This window comes from Schistocerca serialis, chromosome 6 (genome assembly GCF_023864345.2).
Source record: "Schistocerca serialis cubense isolate TAMUIC-IGC-003099 chromosome 6, iqSchSeri2.2, whole genome shotgun sequence".
Lineage (NCBI taxonomy): Eukaryota > Metazoa > Arthropoda > Insecta > Orthoptera > Acrididae > Schistocerca > Schistocerca serialis.
The window spans coordinates 108,469,017-108,488,129 of NC_064643.1; the positions used below are offsets into that span (position 1 = coordinate 108,469,017).

At 41.7% G+C, this 19,113-nt stretch overlaps 1 protein-coding gene across 1 annotated transcript in view; it reads left to right on the forward strand.

The window, feature by feature from the left end:
* The window catches only part of LOC126484669 (uncharacterized), a 300,769-nt gene that overhangs the window by 93,746 nt on the left and 187,910 nt on the right, over window positions 1-19,113 (forward strand). The window lies entirely within an intron of this gene.

Here is a 19,113-nt window from a genome sequence, read left to right on the forward strand (position 1 = left end):
AGGCTTGCACAACTCGGAGCATCTTGCTGGTGAGTTTTGTATCCTTTTCCCCTTTGACCCTGCCTGCTATTGCCATAATGTAGTGTCAAGGGCTACTTGAGCACCTCACGTCAGAGCCCCGTCTCATCTCCTGACTTTCATAGTCTGCTTGCTGCCTACTTTCTTCACTGCTTGCACAACTCGGAGCATCTTGCTGCCAAGTTTTGTAATGCCCGTTTCACTGATGGGGTAGGTGTTATCACCTCCCCCGTCAGTGAAATTGGTGTTACTCTTCAGAGTAGCATCAGTTATGAATCTTTTTATGTACATTTGACAAAATTATATTACAGAATTTCTTCATTTTCTTACATTCCTATGGCATAATTGTTTTTTACATTGAAATGTATCTTATATATTAATATTAATTCATTGGCAATAATACACTTGACACTGTGTTGTGTCCCAAGCATGAGTTTTATTTGAGACTGAGCGACATGGTTCGTAACCACAGATTAGCTGGTTGGCATTTGTGAGAGGGAAACTTTCACATAGCTAAGAAGTTACGGTCTCTGCGGTGAACGTAGAAAAAGACTGGGAGGTAATTGAGGTACTCTCCAGAAACGTTTAACTATCTGAAGTTTATTCAAAATGTACAGAATGAATTCGTAACTGCTCTTGCTCAGACATTTCCAATGAGTGGCCAAGTCTAATACAGAGACGGTGTAAGACAACTGCCGTTCCGTCTTCTCTTGGAATGTGACCCACACGACTAACTCATAGTCCCACAGCTGCTGCCTATCTGAGCATCAGATCCTGCTAACTCCACAACAAACCCTGGCTCTCCCTGCAGCACGTTGCGTCTGACCCACGTCTCATCTCCTGACGCCCTTGAATGCTTATTGCCAACTTTCTTCACTACTTGCACAACTCAGAGCGTCATGCTGCGGAGTTTTGTATCCTTTTCCCATCAATCGCACCGGCTACTGCCATGACATAATGTTGAGGGCTACTTGCCTCCTTAATGGCTGTCAGTGTGTGCTATTCTTAAGTGGTTTTTCAGAGGCTGGGTGGAGGAGCAGAGGTGCCTTTCTTAATATGGTCACACTGCGTCCTAAGCCCTGAATTGGCTTCTGATGACATAGTGCTGTCCCCACGAGTAGGCCCTCTCTCTCTCTAACCAGAAGTGCGGTTTTCTTATTAACTTTAATTCCAAGCCTTATCACGAATCCCTTTGTCAAAAGTACACAGAGCCCTCTTTGTGTCTTATGGCTTATAACTCTTTGCTGATTATGAAGCACAACTGCCCATCTGACTGGCATTGGACACCAAGTCCGCTCTGGGGCCTGTTGTTCCTCTCGCCATGCCAAAATACAGTACATTACTCTTGTCTCTTTTACAGTTTCCCCTTTTTGTTACAAAAATGCCTTAACAATTCCCTGTTTGTTATGAATAATTCAATTCAGACTCGGCCTTACTCATGGAAATAACACCTCCCTCGCCAGCAGAGTTGGCATTACTGTCCAGAGTAGCACCAGTTGTGAGATTTTTTGTTTACTCTTCATTGAACCCTCTGTCAGGCACATAATAGTGAATAGCAGAGTAATCACTCCCCCCCCCCCCCCCCCTCATGAACCATCGACCTTTGCCGTTGTTGGGGAGGCTTGCGTGCCTCAGCGATACAGATAGACGTACCGTAGGTACAACCACAACGGAGGGGTATCTGTTGAGAGGCCAGACAAATGTGAGGTTCCTGAAGAGGGGCAGCAGCCTTTTCAGTAGTTGCAAGGGCAACAGTCTGGATGATTGACTGATCTGGCCTTGTAACAATAACCATAACGGCCTTGCTGTGCTGGTACTGCGAACGACTGAAAGCAAGGGGAAACTACGGCCGTAATTTTTCCCGAGGGCATGCAGCTTTACTGTATGATTAAATGATGATGGCATCCTCTTGGGTAAAATATTCCGGAGGTAAAATAGTCCCCCATTCGGATCTCCAGGCGGGGACTACTCAAGAGGATGTCGTTATCAGGAGAAAGAAAACTGGCGTTCTACAGATCAGAGCGTGGAATGTCAGATCCCTTAATCGGGCAGGTAGGTTAGAAAATTTAAAAAGGGAAATGGGTAGGTTAAAGTTAGATATAGTGGGAATTAGTGAAGTTCGGTGGCAGGAGGAACAAGACTTCTGGTCAGGTGACTACAGGGTTATAAACACAAAATCAAATAGGGGTAATGGAGGAGTAGGTTTAATACTGAATAGGAAAATAGGAATGTGGGTAAGCTACTACAAACAGCATAGTGAACACATTATTGTGGCCAAGATAGATACGAAGCCCACACCTACTACAGTAGTACAAGTTTATATGCCAACTAGCTCTGCAGATGACGAAGAAATTGAAGAAATGTATGATGAAATAAAAGAAATTATTCAGATAGTGAAGGGAGATGAAAATTTAATAGTCATGGGTGACTGGAATTCGAGTGTAGGAAAAGGGAGAGAAGGAAACGTAGTAGGTGAATATGGATTGGGGCTAAGAAATGAAAGAGGAAGCCGCCTTGCAGAATTTTGCACAGAGCACAACTCAATCATAGCTAACACTTGGTTTAAGAATCATGAAAGAAGGTTGTATACATGGAAGAACCCTGGAGATACTAAAAGGTATCAGATAGATTATATAATGGTAAGACAGAGATTTAGGAACCAGGTTTTAAATTGCAAGACATTTCCAGGGGCAGATGTGGACTCTGACCACAATCTGCCGGTTATGACCTGTAGATTAAAACTGAAGAAACTGCAAAAAGGTGGGAATTTAAGGAGATGGGACCTGGATAAACTTAAAGAACCAGAGGTTGTACAGAGTTTCAGGGAGAGCATAAGGGAACAATTGACAGGAATGGGGGAAAGAAACACAATAGAAGAAGAATGGGTAGCTTTGAGGAATGAAGTAGTGAAGGCAGCAGAGGATCAAGTAGGTAAAAAGACGAGGGCTAGTAGAAATCCTTGGGTAACAGAAGAAATATTGAATTTAATTGATGATAGGAGAAAATATAAAAATGCAGTAAATGAAGCAGGCAAAAAGGAATACAAACGCCTCAAAAATGAGATTGACAGGAAGTGCAAAATGGCTAAGCAGGGATGACTGGAGCACAAATGTAAGGATGTAGAGGCTTATCTCACTAGGGGTAAGATAGATACTGCCTACAGGAAAATTAAAGAGACCTTTGGAGATAAGAGAATCACTTGTATGAACATCAAGAGCTCAGATGGAAACCCAGTTCTAAGCAAAGAAGGGAAAGCAGAAAGGTGGAAGGAGTATATAGAGAGTCTATACAAGGGCGATGTACTTGAGGACAATATTATGGAAATGGAAGAGGATGTAGATGAAGATGAAATGGGAGATACGATACTGCGTGAAGAGCTTGACAGAGCTCTGAAAGACCTGAGTCGAAACAAGGCCCCGGGAGTAGACAACATTCGATTAGAACTACTGATGGCCTTGGGAGAGCCAGTCATGACTAAACTCTACCATCTGGTGAGCAAGATGTATGAAACAGGCGAAATACCCTCAGACTTCAAGAAGAATATAATAATTCCAATCCCAAAGAAAGCAGGTGTTGACAGATATGAAAATTACCGAACAATCAGTTTAATATGCCACAGCTGCAAAATACTAACATGAATTCTTTACAGACGAATGGAAAAACTAGTAGAAGCTGACCTCGGGGAAGATCAGTTTGGATTCCGTAGAAATACTGGAACACATGAGGCAATACTGACCTTACGACTTACCTTAGAAGAAAGATTAAGGAAAGGCAAATGTACGTTTCTAGCATTTGTAGACTTAGAGAAAGCTTTTGACAATGTTGACTGGAATACTCTCTTTCAAATTCTGAAGGTGGCATGGGTAAAATACAGGGAGCGAAAGGCTTTTTACAATTTGTACAGAAACCAGATGGCAGTTATAAGAGTCGAGGGACATGAAAGGGAAGCAGTGGTTGGGAAGGGAGTAAGACAGGGTTGTAGCCTCTCCCCGATGTTATTCAATCTGTATATTGAGCAAGCAGTAAAGGAAACAAAAGAAAAATTTGGAGTAGGTATTAAAATCCATGGAGAAGAAATAAAAACTTTGAGGTTCGCCGATGACATTGTAATTCTGTCAGAGACAGCAAAGGACTTGGAAGAGCAGTTGAATGGAATGGACAGTGTCTTGAAAGGAGGATATAAGATGAACATCAACAAAAGCAAAATGAGGATAATGGAATGTAGTCGAATTAAGTTGGGTGATGCTGAGGGAATTACATTAGGAAATGAGACACTTAAAGTAGTAAAGGAGTTTTGCTATTTGGGGAGCAAAATAACTGATGATGGTCGAAGTAGAGAGGATATAAAATGTAGACTGGCAATGGCAAGGAAAGCGTTTCTGAAGAAGAGAAATTTGTTAACATCGAGTATAGATTTAAGTGTCAGGAAGTCGTTTCTGAAAGTATTTGTATGGAGTGTAGCCATGTATGGAAGTGAAACATGGACGATAAATAGTTTGGACAAGAAGAGAATAGAAGCTTTCGAAATGTGGTGCTACAGAAGAATGCTGAAGATTAGATGGGTAGATCACATAACTAATGAGGAAGTATTGAATAGGATTGGGGAGAAGAGGAATTTGTGGCACAACTTGACCAGAAGAAGGGATCGGTTGATAGGACATGTTCTGAGGCATCAAGGGATCACCAATTTAGTATTGGAGGGCAGCGTGGAGGGTAAAAATCGTAGAGGGAGACCAAGAGATGAATACACTAAGCAGATTCAGAAGGATGTAGGTTGCAGTAAGTTTTGGAAGATGAAGCAGCTTGCACAGGATAGAGTAGCATGGAGAGCTGCATCAAACCAGTCTCAGGACTGAAGACCACAACAAAAACAGAGTAATCACGTAGATGCCACGTAGGTGTAGATGACATACATTACATTTTTTTTTTTTAAATCAGTACTTTGACATTGATACGTTTACATTAAAATATTGATAAAGCACAGTTATATTAAAACATTGATAAAACACAATTACATTTAAACATTTCATTTAGTAAGCTACACTTGTTTTACTTGGATACATTTATTTCATGAATTGTGATAACTTTTACCTTTGTTTTACAATTACATTTTACATAAATATTTTTACAAATTTCTTTAATTTAATGTCTGTTTATAAATGAAATTGCCTCGTTTTTGTCTTTTGCACACCTTTCGTAAATCACATCATCTTCAGTCTCTCTGTTTGGTTGTCTTCTAGTCAAATGGTCTTCTAGATGTTGATTCACAATAGTATTTTTATACATACTTTGCCACAACAATCATTGTCTTCAAAATATTTTCATATACTTTTAAAACAGTCTTTACAACATCTACACTGTTTGCAACAACATGTTACTATAATTAGGATAATTAGTGCTACAGTTATGTATGTAATTATTGAATAGTGTGTAAGATACCGCTAGCATTTCAGTCCTTCCTCCTGTATCTCTGCCATTCTCTGGATGTCATCCAGTTATTTTCCTGTGACTTTTAAATTGTCCAACTGTGTTCCTACATGATCTAACAGTAAATCTAAAGTTAGCACTGAAATGTTTCTTTTCTCTTCATTCACAACACAACAGTCAAATTCTAAATTTATCTGTGGCATTATATTCTCCTTTGTTATGTTACTGTGGATTACTCGGTCTGTCTGTATAAATACTCTTGTTCCATATCCTTTGCACTTGTAAAAACTTATTTTACCCATGGTACTCATTATTAGGTCCTTAGGAGCTTCTCTCCCACATAAAACTGTTAGTCCTTCCTCTTTTGGAGCTACATATAACCATTCACTAGGGGCGTCCAAATGCTCTCATTCAGCGCGTCTATTCTTCGCACACAATCTTTCGAAATTACTCTCACCAGTTACAACGGTTAGGCTTCACAATCTTTATGATCAAATGTTGACAATAATGCAGATAATTGCCTGCACAGTCACCTATTCTTACTGAATTCTATGCAGTTTAGCTGCTCCCCTGAAACTTTTATGTATTGCCTTTTGGACTCACCTATTATCAAGAATTCCGTTTGTAGCTGTATGTACACATACTTCCCTTTCATTTCCGGGATCTCTTTCGGTAGTGGAAAAACTCTATACAAGTGTACATTATAGTTATCTATTAAGGGGATGTTAATTACATATCCTAATATACTGCCCAAAATGAAAACATCCAAATCAATTGAGGCGGTCTGTTCCAAAACTTGCTTTATCCATGATAACAAATTTTACAGGAGACACAAAAAACTAAAAACTTCTTAATGCCGGCAGAAACTGAACTCTTTTCGGTAGGAATGCATATTTTTAATAAATAAAGTCATGATTAATTGGGAATATAATTATTCCCATCAAGAAATTGGTTATGTTGCTTTATATCCAGGATTAGACAAGTTTTGTTGCAGCACACTGCAAGTGCATAGTTGCTGTACTCGGGAATATACTTTTTTTGTGCATTTGTGATAGTGCTGATGCATTCAGTTTATACTCATTTATTAGAACTTAAAAAACACAATTCATAGTAAACAATAATGATTCTACATTATTATTCATAGAGCAGAATTCAAATAACTAAGTCTGTCAAATCCTCATGAGTTTCACAATATTCGTTCATTGTCTCTTCAGGGGAGTAATTTGTTTTCCAGTATTGGATGCTAACAAATTCTTGTAGAAAGCCAGTTCTTCATTCACCTTCCACTCCAATCCAAAATGTTTTTGTAGCAAATGCTCTACATCCTTAATCTTGGCTGGGTTCAAGGGCTCTCCTGTGGACACAACTTGTGGAACATCCATATTCATCAAACGTTTACCTTTCTTCATCACAGACCTTCCTGAACCACAGTCTACATTGTAATTTGGTTCTTCTAGTACTGTCACATTTCCTTCAGACATTTTACACAAGATGAACCGCTTTACTGAAGAAAATTTGAAATGCCAGCTACTTGGTTTTTTCATCATATTGTCAGCAGCCTTCTTCCAGTCTCTCACTGTGCAATCCATACCCAATTTAGAAACCTGAGAATGTGATGCGAAAATATCTTCATACTCTTTTGGGTTGCAAATTACTGGCCTGGTCCTAATGTCCTTTATTTGTCCAAATACTCTGCCCGATGGCAGAAAGGAGTGTCCTGGAATGGGAAATATCAATTCAATACGCTTCACATTTGGGGGACTTCCTTTTGACAGAAAACAGTAGCACATCATTATCACTGTAGAGTTTCTATTCTGTCCTTCGCAGCCATCAGCACAAAGTCACAAACTTGAGTAGTTCGATAAATCACATTTAGAAAGTCTGTCAAATATTGCAGAGGATATCTCATTTGATCCCTTTTTGTATTCATGTTCCATCCACGTATATGTGAAAACATTTTGTACTGTCAATTCAGTATGTGAATGGTCCATCACAACTGTAAAATTATAGGTGTATATCTGACGACTGTAGTAGGCAATTTGATCCGGTATTTTAGGATTACCCAGATTTTTCTGACAGTCAAATGACATTGTGAGCATATCATCCCTTTTTTCTTGCAGCTTTGCGTGAAAAGCTTTAGCTTTTAACTTATGAATCCTAACCGAATAGTCATTGAATCCTTTGCGTGCTCAATTTCCCCCTTAAGTTCAATGCACGTAGAACATGCATCTTTTACAGGTGAACCAAAACTGATGTTGTAACCTGTTGTGAAAGAACCATCGCTTCACTCTCATATCATGACAAACCTCTGCATTATACATCCTGTGTAACTTTGCAATGCTTAAGTTTCCGGGAAGATATTTTCTTTGCAATGATTTTCCTCGGCAATAGTGACTTTCACTGCACTTCAAACGTTCAATAAAAGACTTTACAGATTGTCTCTTTGCATCGTACTGTGGCCTGTCTCTAGCACCACCTCTTTTCTCTTTAGGCATTTCAACGGTTTGGTAGCAATTTCTGGCAGTTCTCTGAATTCTATCTTTACTGACATGTAAAATATTGAGAAATGTTTTTTGGCACACTTTTACTTGAAATTTATCGGTATTAGCAAGTTTAACAAAATACTCAATAGCAACACTCTTCCTACTGCTACCTTCTTTTGCGCGTCTGTCTCTTTTAGGCCTTTCTGCTCTCAGATATTTCAGTATAAAAGAGTCTTGCTCAATTTTATTGGGAGAGCTGTAGAAGTTCTTATGGAACTGTTGAATGTCTAACATCCTTAATTTCCTGCATTTGTACGTTGGTCCATTATGACTGCATTGTGGATATTGTGGTGGTTCCATTGGCCCATGCCTGTAACGATAAAAATAATGGCCTGAAAATAGCTCCTGATGTAAATGGGACATGAAGAGGACACTAATAATAAAAACCCAACGTGATGATGATTAAATCAGAGGAATATAATATTGTTACATTCCCGTTTTGCAGTGGCAGCATCTGTGTAAGAGCACAAAATCATGTGAACGCCCACGGTTTTGACACCTTGTGGATGTAGTAGTTATTAAGTTCTTTAAATACTGTTAAACGTAACACAGAGTTTATGTCAATGCCACTAGGTGGCAGCACATTACGACAGACGTTTGATTGACATAAATCCCACTAGATGGTAGCACACTCCTCAAATATGCCAATAATTATTTTTACTACCATTATTACTACTATTATTATTCTCAGTGGTTGTAGCTGTATAAATTTGTTCAGACCGTCATCATAACTGTTACAGAAAATGCTGTTTCACACTTTCAGGTTTATCTGAATCAAAAAATTTGTATGGAGTAAATGTTGGGGCGATCTACTACAGATGATAAAGCCCTGAGAAACTGCTAGTCACCATAAATAAAAAAATTATCTGCCCAAACAATCTATTGTATTACTAAAAATCTGTGAACACCTAAAATTTATTTTCAGCAGCCACCACCGCCGTTTTGTTAACCTTTATGCGTTCACTGATCATTGACACCAGAGCCTGAGCCAGACGTGTAAACACACTGCACAAATTTGACGTCTTTCTTACCTTTTATATTTTTCCTTGGTTTTCTTCCATAAAGCAGGATCACTTTTACGGCATCTTGCTTTGCCTTTTGGACCTGGAGTAATTCTTTCTTCCATTGTAATCCTATTTTGTCACAAAACTGCACACGTCTTCAGACTTCACTGACGACAGCTGTAAAAACGTGGGAAAAATATCGCGCGTTTCCTTCGAGTGGAATATGAAGAATTTCATTGGCTGTTAGGATAAGGTGACTATTCGAATGACACTTGGAGTAAATAAGGCAAGTTTTGGAATGATGATCGATTTTTAGCTAACGATTTCTACAATAAAGAACAACTTTTGAGTGAATATAGACTAATCAGTCAATGCGTCGGGAACTGAAGAAAATCGGAGTAGGCTTCACTCATTTCGTAAAAAAAAGACGAGTTTTGGAATGGACCACCTCAATTATTCTTAGTAGCAGATAACCTGAAGATTCAGCTCCAGGAACAGGAAACTTTACACCCTTTAGCTCATCGCGTTTTAAACTTATTCACAATTTGGACAGGATTGATAATGTGAGGCTGCTGTATTCCTTTTTATGCATTGACAATAGCATTGATCATCATCTCATATTCTTCTTCTATGTGGCCAAATTCTACTGATAACTGTAATACCTGTTCTGGTACTGTGGCAGATGATGCTACACATTTAAATCCCATGTCAGATTCTTTCACATGCTCTTTCATAAAACTTCTCCTTTCTAATCTTTGGATGCCTGTCTTTAAAACATGCTCATTTGACTCTAATGTATAAACAGTCCTTTTTCAGTCCTGCCAATGTGGTCCTGCCACTTGTTCTTTTGTCAACCTTGGTAACCTTTCTGTGTTTCTTTCCATAGCGTCAATTCTTTCTTTGCAATATGTTGCATCTACTTCATCTAATGTTCCAAACAGTTATTTACTCACCTGGCCTATGATAATAATAATAATAATAATAATTTTATTGTCATTTGCGTTATAACCTTTAATCTCCAATAATTGCGTGGATATTCAAACACACTCACTTAGAAACAAAAGCTGCTTATATGGTAACAACTCAGTATCTCTCATTCGACTGCCGTGCCGTGACATGCGGCCGGCGCCGTTCGTAGCTAGGTGGTGCTCCCACGCTCAGCCGAGTTGCAGAGCGCCTCTATCGCCGTTTGCGCGTACTGTCGTGGCGGCACTGTTAAATGTCGTGGGTTTGTCACAACACTTTTCCCCCTTGAAAAAAAAAAAAAAACACTCACTTCCTTGGAGACATGGACAGTGCGGAGACTCCATGGCCTCTTGTGAGGCCCCGAGAAGATCCTGTGGAGAGACACGAGAGTATGGTCGAAAATGTCCAGGACGGAAGCTCGTGCGTGGAACGTGCCTCCCGGACGAGATGATGGGTGAAAACTCCGGAGCAGCATCCATAGGTGTCGTGGACCTGGGGGTGTGCTCCAGCGAGATGGGTCCTGGAGAAGGCGGCGTCACGACTGGGGCCGGTTCCGGCGTACGCGGAAGCGGTAGCGACGTCGGCTGCATCAACACGTACGGTAGATTGGCAGAAGCGACAGGACTGGCTTCTCGGGTTGGTGGAGGCGAAGGAAGGGGCAGTGGCACCGGAGTGGCCACCACTCGTGGGCGCATATGGTCGTAATGGCGAACAACCATCCATCGTCCGTACGTATTTCACAAAGCAAGGCTAAGAGCCTTGACCACCCCTGGAATCCATTTAGGGCGAGATCCATACCCTCGTGCCCACATGTCGGCGGCCACTGAGTATTTTCCCCCACTAGGGGAGACACAGCACAAGGCCTGATAGGGTGAAGCAGGTGCAGTAGAGTGCGCGGTTGGTGGCCATGCAAGAGTTCAGCAGGGCTGCGATCACCCAGAGGCGTGAAGCGATAAGAACTCAGAAATTGCAGCAGAGCGTCATCTGTGGAAAAATCACTAAGGAATTTTTTCATCTGGCTTTTGAAAGTGCAGACAAGGCGCTTGACCGCCCCATTTGATTGCAGATGGAAAGGCGGTGCTGTAACATGATGAATCCCTTGTCCAGTACAAAAATCACGGAAGGCCTGCGAAGAGAACTGAGGGCCATTGTCCGTGACGATCGTGGATGGAAGACCTTCTAGCGCAAAGATTTTGGACAAAGCCAGCGTCGTCGCTGCAGTGGTGGGCGACGGACATTGAACAACAAACGGAAACTTCGAGAAGGCGTCAATCAACAGTAGCCAACAAGTACCGAGGAAGGGGCCAGCAAAGTCAGCGTGCACCCGTTCCCATGGCTGCGCCGGATCAGGCCACGGAGAGGGCATTGTACGAGGTGCAGCCAGTTGTTGAGCACACTGACCACACGCAGCAACCATGTGGGCGATGTCCGAATCAATACCGGGCCAATAAACATTCCTGCGGGCCAGGGACTTAGTCCGAGAAATCCCCCAATGGCCTTCATGCAACAGTTTGAGAACAGCTTTGCGAAGAGAGGCTGGCACCACGACCCATGGAGATGCGCCATCTGTGGCCAGAAGAACAAAACCATCACGAACAGACAGACGAAGGCGCAAGGCATGGTAGTTGCGAAGGGGATCCGATGCCTGGCCCTTGGTCCTGTCCGGCCAACCCCGTTGAACAAAACTGATCACCTGACGCAGGACCGGGTCCCACGCAGTAGCCGACACGACCTGCGAACTTGTAAGTGGAAAACCCTCGATCGCACAACATTCTTCCTCATCAATGTGGAAACAGAGTAGTTCATCACGATCAAAAACCGGGTCGGGGCCCATCGGCAATTGCGACACTGCGTCAGCATTGGTGTGCTGGGCCGTGGGGCGATAGTGAATCTGATAGTGAAAACGAGACAAGTATAATGCCCAACGTTGCAGGCGGTGAGCTGCCTTATCTGGAAGCGACGCCGATGGGCTGAACAGAGAGACCAGCGGCTTGTGGTCGGTGATGAGGTGAAACTTAGAACCATACAAAAAAACGCTGAATTTTTTTAGAGCATAAATGATAGCGAGTGCCTCCTTTTCGATTTGAGAGTAATGCCATTGCGCATCGTTGAGGGTCTTGGAAGCATAGGCGATGGGTCGTTCCGACCCATCCTCATACCGATGGGCGAGAACAGCCCCTAGGCCATACCGTGACACGTCAGTCGCCAGAACCAAGTGCTGACCCAGACGGAATGTGGCAAGACAAGGCGCCAACTGCAAATGAGCCTTCAGGCAGACAAAAGCCTGCTCACACTCGGACCAACAGAAAGGGACGTTCTTGCGTAACAGCCGATGCAGAGGATGAGCTACCGCCGCCACGGATGGAATGAATTTGTGGTAATAAGCAATCTTGCCTAGAAACGCCTGAAGTTCTTTGACCGTAGACGGCCGGGGTAGAGCGTTAATGGCTGCAACGTGCTGACATAGAGGACGTATACCCTCACGGGACAAGTGGAAACCAAGATACACAATGGAGGGTTGGAAGAACTGTGGCTTGTCCAGATTGCACTTCAACCCAGCTGTGCAAAACCCGAAACAGTGAACGCAAATTGCGAAGGTGCTCCTCAGTGGAGGCCCCCGTGACAACAATGTCATCCAGATAGTTTATGCAGCCGGGAACGGACGCCGTGAGCTGTTCCAAAAACCGCTGAAAAATGGCCAGCGCGCTAGCGACGCCAAATGGTAACCGCTGGTACTGATACAACCCACAAGGAGTGTTGATGACGAGAAATTCCTTGGAAGAAGCATCCAACGGCAACTGATGGTACGCCTACGATAAGTCAAGTTTGGAAAAGAACTGGCCCCCAGCGAGCTTAGTAAATAACTCCTCAGGACGGGGAAGAGGATAAGTGTCAATGAGGCTCTGAGCATTGACGGTGGCTTTAAAATCACCACACAATCGCAGACTCCCGTTTGGTTTAGAAACCACCACAATTGGCGATGTCCATTCGCTGGAGGTAACAGGAAGGAGAATCCTTGAAGCTGTTAACCTGTCTATCTCAGCCTTGACAGGTGCACGCAACGCCACCGGAATAGGGCGTCCCCAGAAAAACTTAGGGCAAGCTGCAGGTTTAAGAGTAATGTGGGCTTCAAAATCCTTGGCACGACCCAGACCAGCAGAGAACACGGACGAAAATTCAGAACACAATCCATCCAGCTGTTGATACGGGACATCCTCAGATATGAGGTGCACATCATCATCAATGGAGAACCCGAACAACTGGAAAGCATCATAACCGAACAGGTTTTCAGTGCCCGCATGATCCACCACATAAAACGTGAGGGGCCTAACAACAGACTTGTAGGCAGTGGAAGCATCAAACTGGCCAATGATAGGAATTTTCTGTTTATTATAAGTTCTCAGATTTCGCGTAACTAAAGACAAGGGAGGGGAGCCCAACTCCAAATACGTGCGAGAATTAATGAGAGTTACTGCAGAGCCAGTGTCCACTTGCATGCGAATGTCTTTATCCAGAACACGAACAGTAACAAACAACTTATTTGTTTGATAAAGCACACAGTTAACATCCATGTCTGATGCCTCGTCCTCGTCGACAGGAACTTTAGGGGACTGACACACAGAAGCAATGTGGCCTTTTTTCCTACGTGAATTACCCGTGGCCCAACGTTTTGGACACGCAGCCCTTTCATGCTGTACGAAACAACGTGGACAAGAAGGAAGTGCGGAACGAACCTGCTTCTGTGGTTGCTGTTTTCGCTGCGAGCGTTGCGCCCCAACGCGACGTTGTTTACGCGAGTGAACCGCCGCCACATCTTCGTTCTCCTGTGAAACAGGCAAATTGTCCATGTCGAAAGTTGACTGTACAGCGCCTACATCACACCACGCGTCTATTTGCGCGCCAGCAGCGTTAGACACTTCAAAGGATTGAGCGATGCTTAGAACTTCCAACGACGACGGGTTTGGCAGTTGTAGGGCACATTGCCGAACTTCTTTATCTGGAGCAAGCCGTAGAATAGCATCCCTAACCATTGAATCAGCATAAGACTCATGATGAGTGTCCGTGACAAACTGACATTTCCTACTCAGACCGTGTAGTTCCGCCACCCAAGCCCGGTAAGATTGATGGGGCTGTTTACGACACCGGTAGAACGCCACGCGGGCGGGCAACGATGTGGGTGTTTTTGCGGTAATAGTTAGACAATAAGTCACACATTTCTTGGAAGGGCTGGGAGGCAGGTTCCCGCAGAGGGGCTAACTGAGATAGCAGCTGATAGATCCGTGGGGAAATCCAAGATAGAAATAACGACTTACACATAGGAGCGTCGACAACGCCGAAAGCCAAGAAGTGTTGCCGCAAACGCTTCTCATAATCCTCCCAGTCTTCAGTGGCCTCATCGTAAGGAGGGAATGGAGGCGGAGAAGAGGAAGACAGACGATGAGTAAGCGACGTCGACAACGCCTGAATAGCAACCGTCAGCTGTGTTTGTTGTGCCTGAATAGCAGCCGTCAGCTGTGTTTGTTGTTCAGTGAGCGCTTGCATAAGCTGTTCCATGTCTGCCCCGTCACGAACACACAAATCCACAACGCAGTGAAAATATCCAACCTCCCCGCCAAAAAGTGTTATAACCTTTAATCCCCAAATAATTGCGTGGATACTCAAACACACTCACTTAGAAACAAAAGCTGGTTACATGATAACAACTCAATATCTCTCATTCGACTGCCGTGCCGTGACATGCGGCCGGCGCCATTCGTAGCTAGGTGGCGCTCCCACGCTCAGCCGAGTTGCGGAGCCCGTCTATCGCCATTTGCGCGTACTGTCGTGGCGGCACTGTTAAATGTCGTGGCACTGTCACAACAATTTGGTTATTACAGCAATGGACAACGTTATATACATACTAAAATACAATTAATAGTTTGAAAGAAACAACAGGTTTGTTGTTAACATTATAGTATTATATTACAGTTCATAAATTCTCTTATATCATAGAATGGGTGGAGGATTAGCCAGTCATGAATTGTTTGTTTGAATAATTGTCCAGGTAATTCTTGAACAGGTTGAGGAAGATTATTAAATAATTTGTACCCCATGATTTCATAGCTGTTGAGTGACTTTGGAAATCTGTGGTAAGGAATATAAAGTCACCTATTCCTTCTTGTATTGTGGCATCCTCTGGTTTTTATTTCTGGTAATTTCTTCTTCGTATAAATTAGAACATAGTATATATATAAGTTTATAACAGTCATGATTTTTTGTTCACAGAACAATGGTTTACAGTGTGCCTTATATGCAGAACCAGTAATTATCCTAATAGCTTTTTGCAGTATTAATATGTCATGTACACAGCTAGAGTTCCCCCACAAAATAATTCCATATGTTATTATACTTTGAAAGAATGAAAAATAGGATGTTCTAACATATTTTTCAGGAACACAATCCATAAGTTGCCTTAACAGGTAAATAACTCTTGACAACTTACCACTAATATATTGTACATGTTGACCCCAAGATAATTTATCATCTATGTATACCCTCAAAAATTTGACATAACTTGGATCATCTGACAGAAGTTTATCTCTAAGACTACAAACCATCTGCTGTGTTTTGTTTTCATTCAGCAGAAATCCATTTGCCTTGAACCAATAGGATGCTTGGTCAATTGTCTTTGCTGCACAAGTTTTAAGGCTATTGACATCATCACTAGCATGATGAAATGTTGTATCTTCTGCATAAAACACAGTGGTGGACTTGATAAATGATGGCAGATTATTTATCATTATTAGGAACAAAAAGGGGCCCAGTACAGATTCCTGCGGAACACGTACCTCGACTTGCTCTATACTCGACATTTCTTTCCCTACACAAACAACTTGCTTATGATTCTGAAGATATGATTTTATTAATTTAAGGCTGTTATGTCTAATGCCATAGAATTCCAGTTTTTCTAGGAGTGGCTTATGCTTCACACAGTCGAAAGCTTTGCTTGGATCACAAAATGTGAGTTGAGCATAGCCCTTATCCTCAAACACTTGATGTAAGTATTTGACTACAAAGTCTATAGCATCCACAGTAGACAACTTTTTCCTAAAACCATATTGGGATTCACTAATTATTCCTAATTTTTCAAAATAAACAGATAGCTGTTGGTAAATGACACATTCCAGTATTTTAGAAAAAGCTGGGACTATGGAGATTGGTCTGTAACTGGAAGGTGAGTCTATATCTACCTTTTTATATATTGGAACTACCCTAGCCACTTTGAGTTCTTTGGGAATATATCCATCAGATATACATTTATTTATACAGAATGTTAAGGGGTACACAATATAGTCTATTACTTTCTTTATATCTAAAAACAAAGATGATGTAACTTACCAAACGAAAGTGTTGGTATGTTGATAGAGACACTAAAAAACACAAACACAAACACACACACACACACACACACACACAATTCAAACTTTCGCAACCCACGGTTGCTTCATCAGGAAAGAGGGAAGGAGAGGGAAAGACGAAAGGATGTGGGTTTTAAGGGAGAGGGTAAGGAGTCATTCCAATCCTGGGACCAGAATGACTTACCTTAGGTAAGTCCATGTCTAGTAAAATGCTCTCTTACTGAACTCGTTGCTTCAATGAAAGTTGTGTGCACAAAATCGCTACAAATCTTCCTGAATTTCGGATTTGTTGCGATGATTTCTCTGTTTACGCACTAGTCTCCTGTTAAGTTGTGTCTGTAGGGAATGTTTACAACAAATACCTTCACCTGTGAAATTTTTTCTTGCGATTCTTTCAGTGTTCTTACAGCAAGGCTGCTTTCGTTTTTACAGACATCGGTTCCTCCTCCGATTATGACACAGTTGATGTCACTTTTCACGGCACTTTCACAGTTTTTCAGCACTTCCCGTAGAGGAGCACCAGGTTTCGAAATTCCAGTCACTTTATATTCGGACTGCATATCAGACATAATTGTAGCCAATCCCTTACTATGACTCGTCAATAATATGTATATTTCTTCCTTTTCTTCTTCACTGTTTCCTTTTTTGTCTTGTATTCAGTTTAATTACAAGTTGCTCTTACGCGATTTTTTCGTTTAATAGTATTTGATGGTAATATGTTTCTGCTGGCACTTTTTTGTTCAGCAGATCTTTCTGAGCAGTTACCTGTTACACTGAGATTTTTGGTCCGTGATTCTGAACTTTCTGCATTTAGAACATCGTATTTATTAATTAGTGGAACACGAAAAACATTGGTATTTAAGACAGGTCGAGAGATTTTCTTAGGCCTAATATATACACACTGTCGTTTGCTTGTTTGCGTGTCTGTGGGAAGGTCCATATAGTTGATCAAGCTTTTCAGCATTTCTACCTATTGTCTAGCTTTACTTAAGTTACTTTGCAGTTCTTCCCTCACACTTGTTTCAAGTCCAGCATTGCACATTTCAAATGCAGTTTCAAGACCGTTGCACTCAGTTCCACAGTCACATGTAGGCCAATGTTGACCGAGATTTGCTTCCACGAAACAACAAGAATGATACCATTTATGTGCCACTACACGTATTTTAACACCTTTCAACACTTTTTTTGCACATAGCATACAATTCACTGATGGTAATTTACCAATGTTCATGGAGCGATTTGCCACTATATCCATATGTGCCGCCATCTTGCAAAAGTTAAAGAGTCCTCTTTTCCTTCTGATCTCGTGTTTCGTCAGCTGTTGTACTACTTGCTGCAGACCTGTAATTTTCTCTACTTGATTTGTCACCTGTTGAACTAGTTAACAACATTCTGTTGTGCCTACATTTAGTTGTTGTTGTGTGTCTCGGCACCTTTACCCTATCTTTCTGCACTTTGAAATATTTCTGTTATTGCATCTAAATTTACACAAGTAACAATTCTCCAGGTAGCGCTTATATTTCTACTTGTCCTACATTGCCATAACACAATTTTGCAGAACCTGGAAACTGTATCACCTGGAAGCCATTTGATGCATACTCTGATGCAGTTGTGTTGTATGTTGCTATCCGTATGAAGAGCTGGACAGTTCTCTACTTGAGTGCCATACCTGAAATTTAAAAGAACTGTTTCAGTCTGTTTACATGTACCTTTGTTTCTTTTAATCTTTATGACTACGTTTGGTGTATCCACTTTTATTACTTCTTATGGCCCTCGCCATTGTGAATCTAGTTTTCTAGATCTACCCCGTCTTGCTGATTCATCATGCAACAACACTTTATCTCCTGCCTTGAAATCTTTTACATTTTGTTTCCTGTCATACTGTTTCTTACTAGCTTTCTTATGTCTCATTATTGACTCTCTTGCTATTCTGTGAGCTTCTTGCATTTTTGCTTTTAGCCTGTTAATGTACAATTTGAAATCATAACTTACCTGCATTGATTCATGTTGTAGTACACTTGGTACAGTTATTTTCCTTGCGTACAGTAACTCAGATGGATTGTATCCTGCACTATTGTATGGTGTGCTGTTAAATATGAAAATTGCATATGGTACCCACCTGTCCCATGGACTTTGATCTCCTGTGACAAAGTGTCTTAGGTATACAGCAAGTGTTCTGTGACTTCATTCCAACACACCGTTCGATTCTGGGTGGTAAGCTGTAGTATCTATCCATTTAATCCTGACCAATTTACACTCTCTGTTAAACACATCACTTAAGAAATTTGATCCTTCATCAGTTAAAAGGAGGCTGGAATTCCAAATTTTTGTATTATATGTTCCACAAATGCTTCAGCTACTATTTCAGCGTCTTGCCTTTCAATTGGAACTGCCATTGTAAACTTACTTAAATCGTCCTGGAAGGTTAACAGGCACCTCTTACCCATACTTGATACACCTAGAGGACCTACAATGTACATAGAACATTTCTCAAATACTGTCTCCTCTGTGTTTGTAATTTCTAAAGGCATTCTTGTTTTTAGTTGCTTGTGTTGATTTTTCTGACATGACGGACACTTCCAAATGTAATTTTCAATGTCACTCTTCATCCTGCACCACTGCTTGTATGCCTTTATTCTTTCTAATGTCCTATGCATTCCCTGATGCCCTCCGAAAGGGTTATCATGCATCTCCTTCAGTATGTTCTCCTTCTCCTCAGGACTGAGATCCTCTTTTCAATTTCCTTTTCTATTTTAG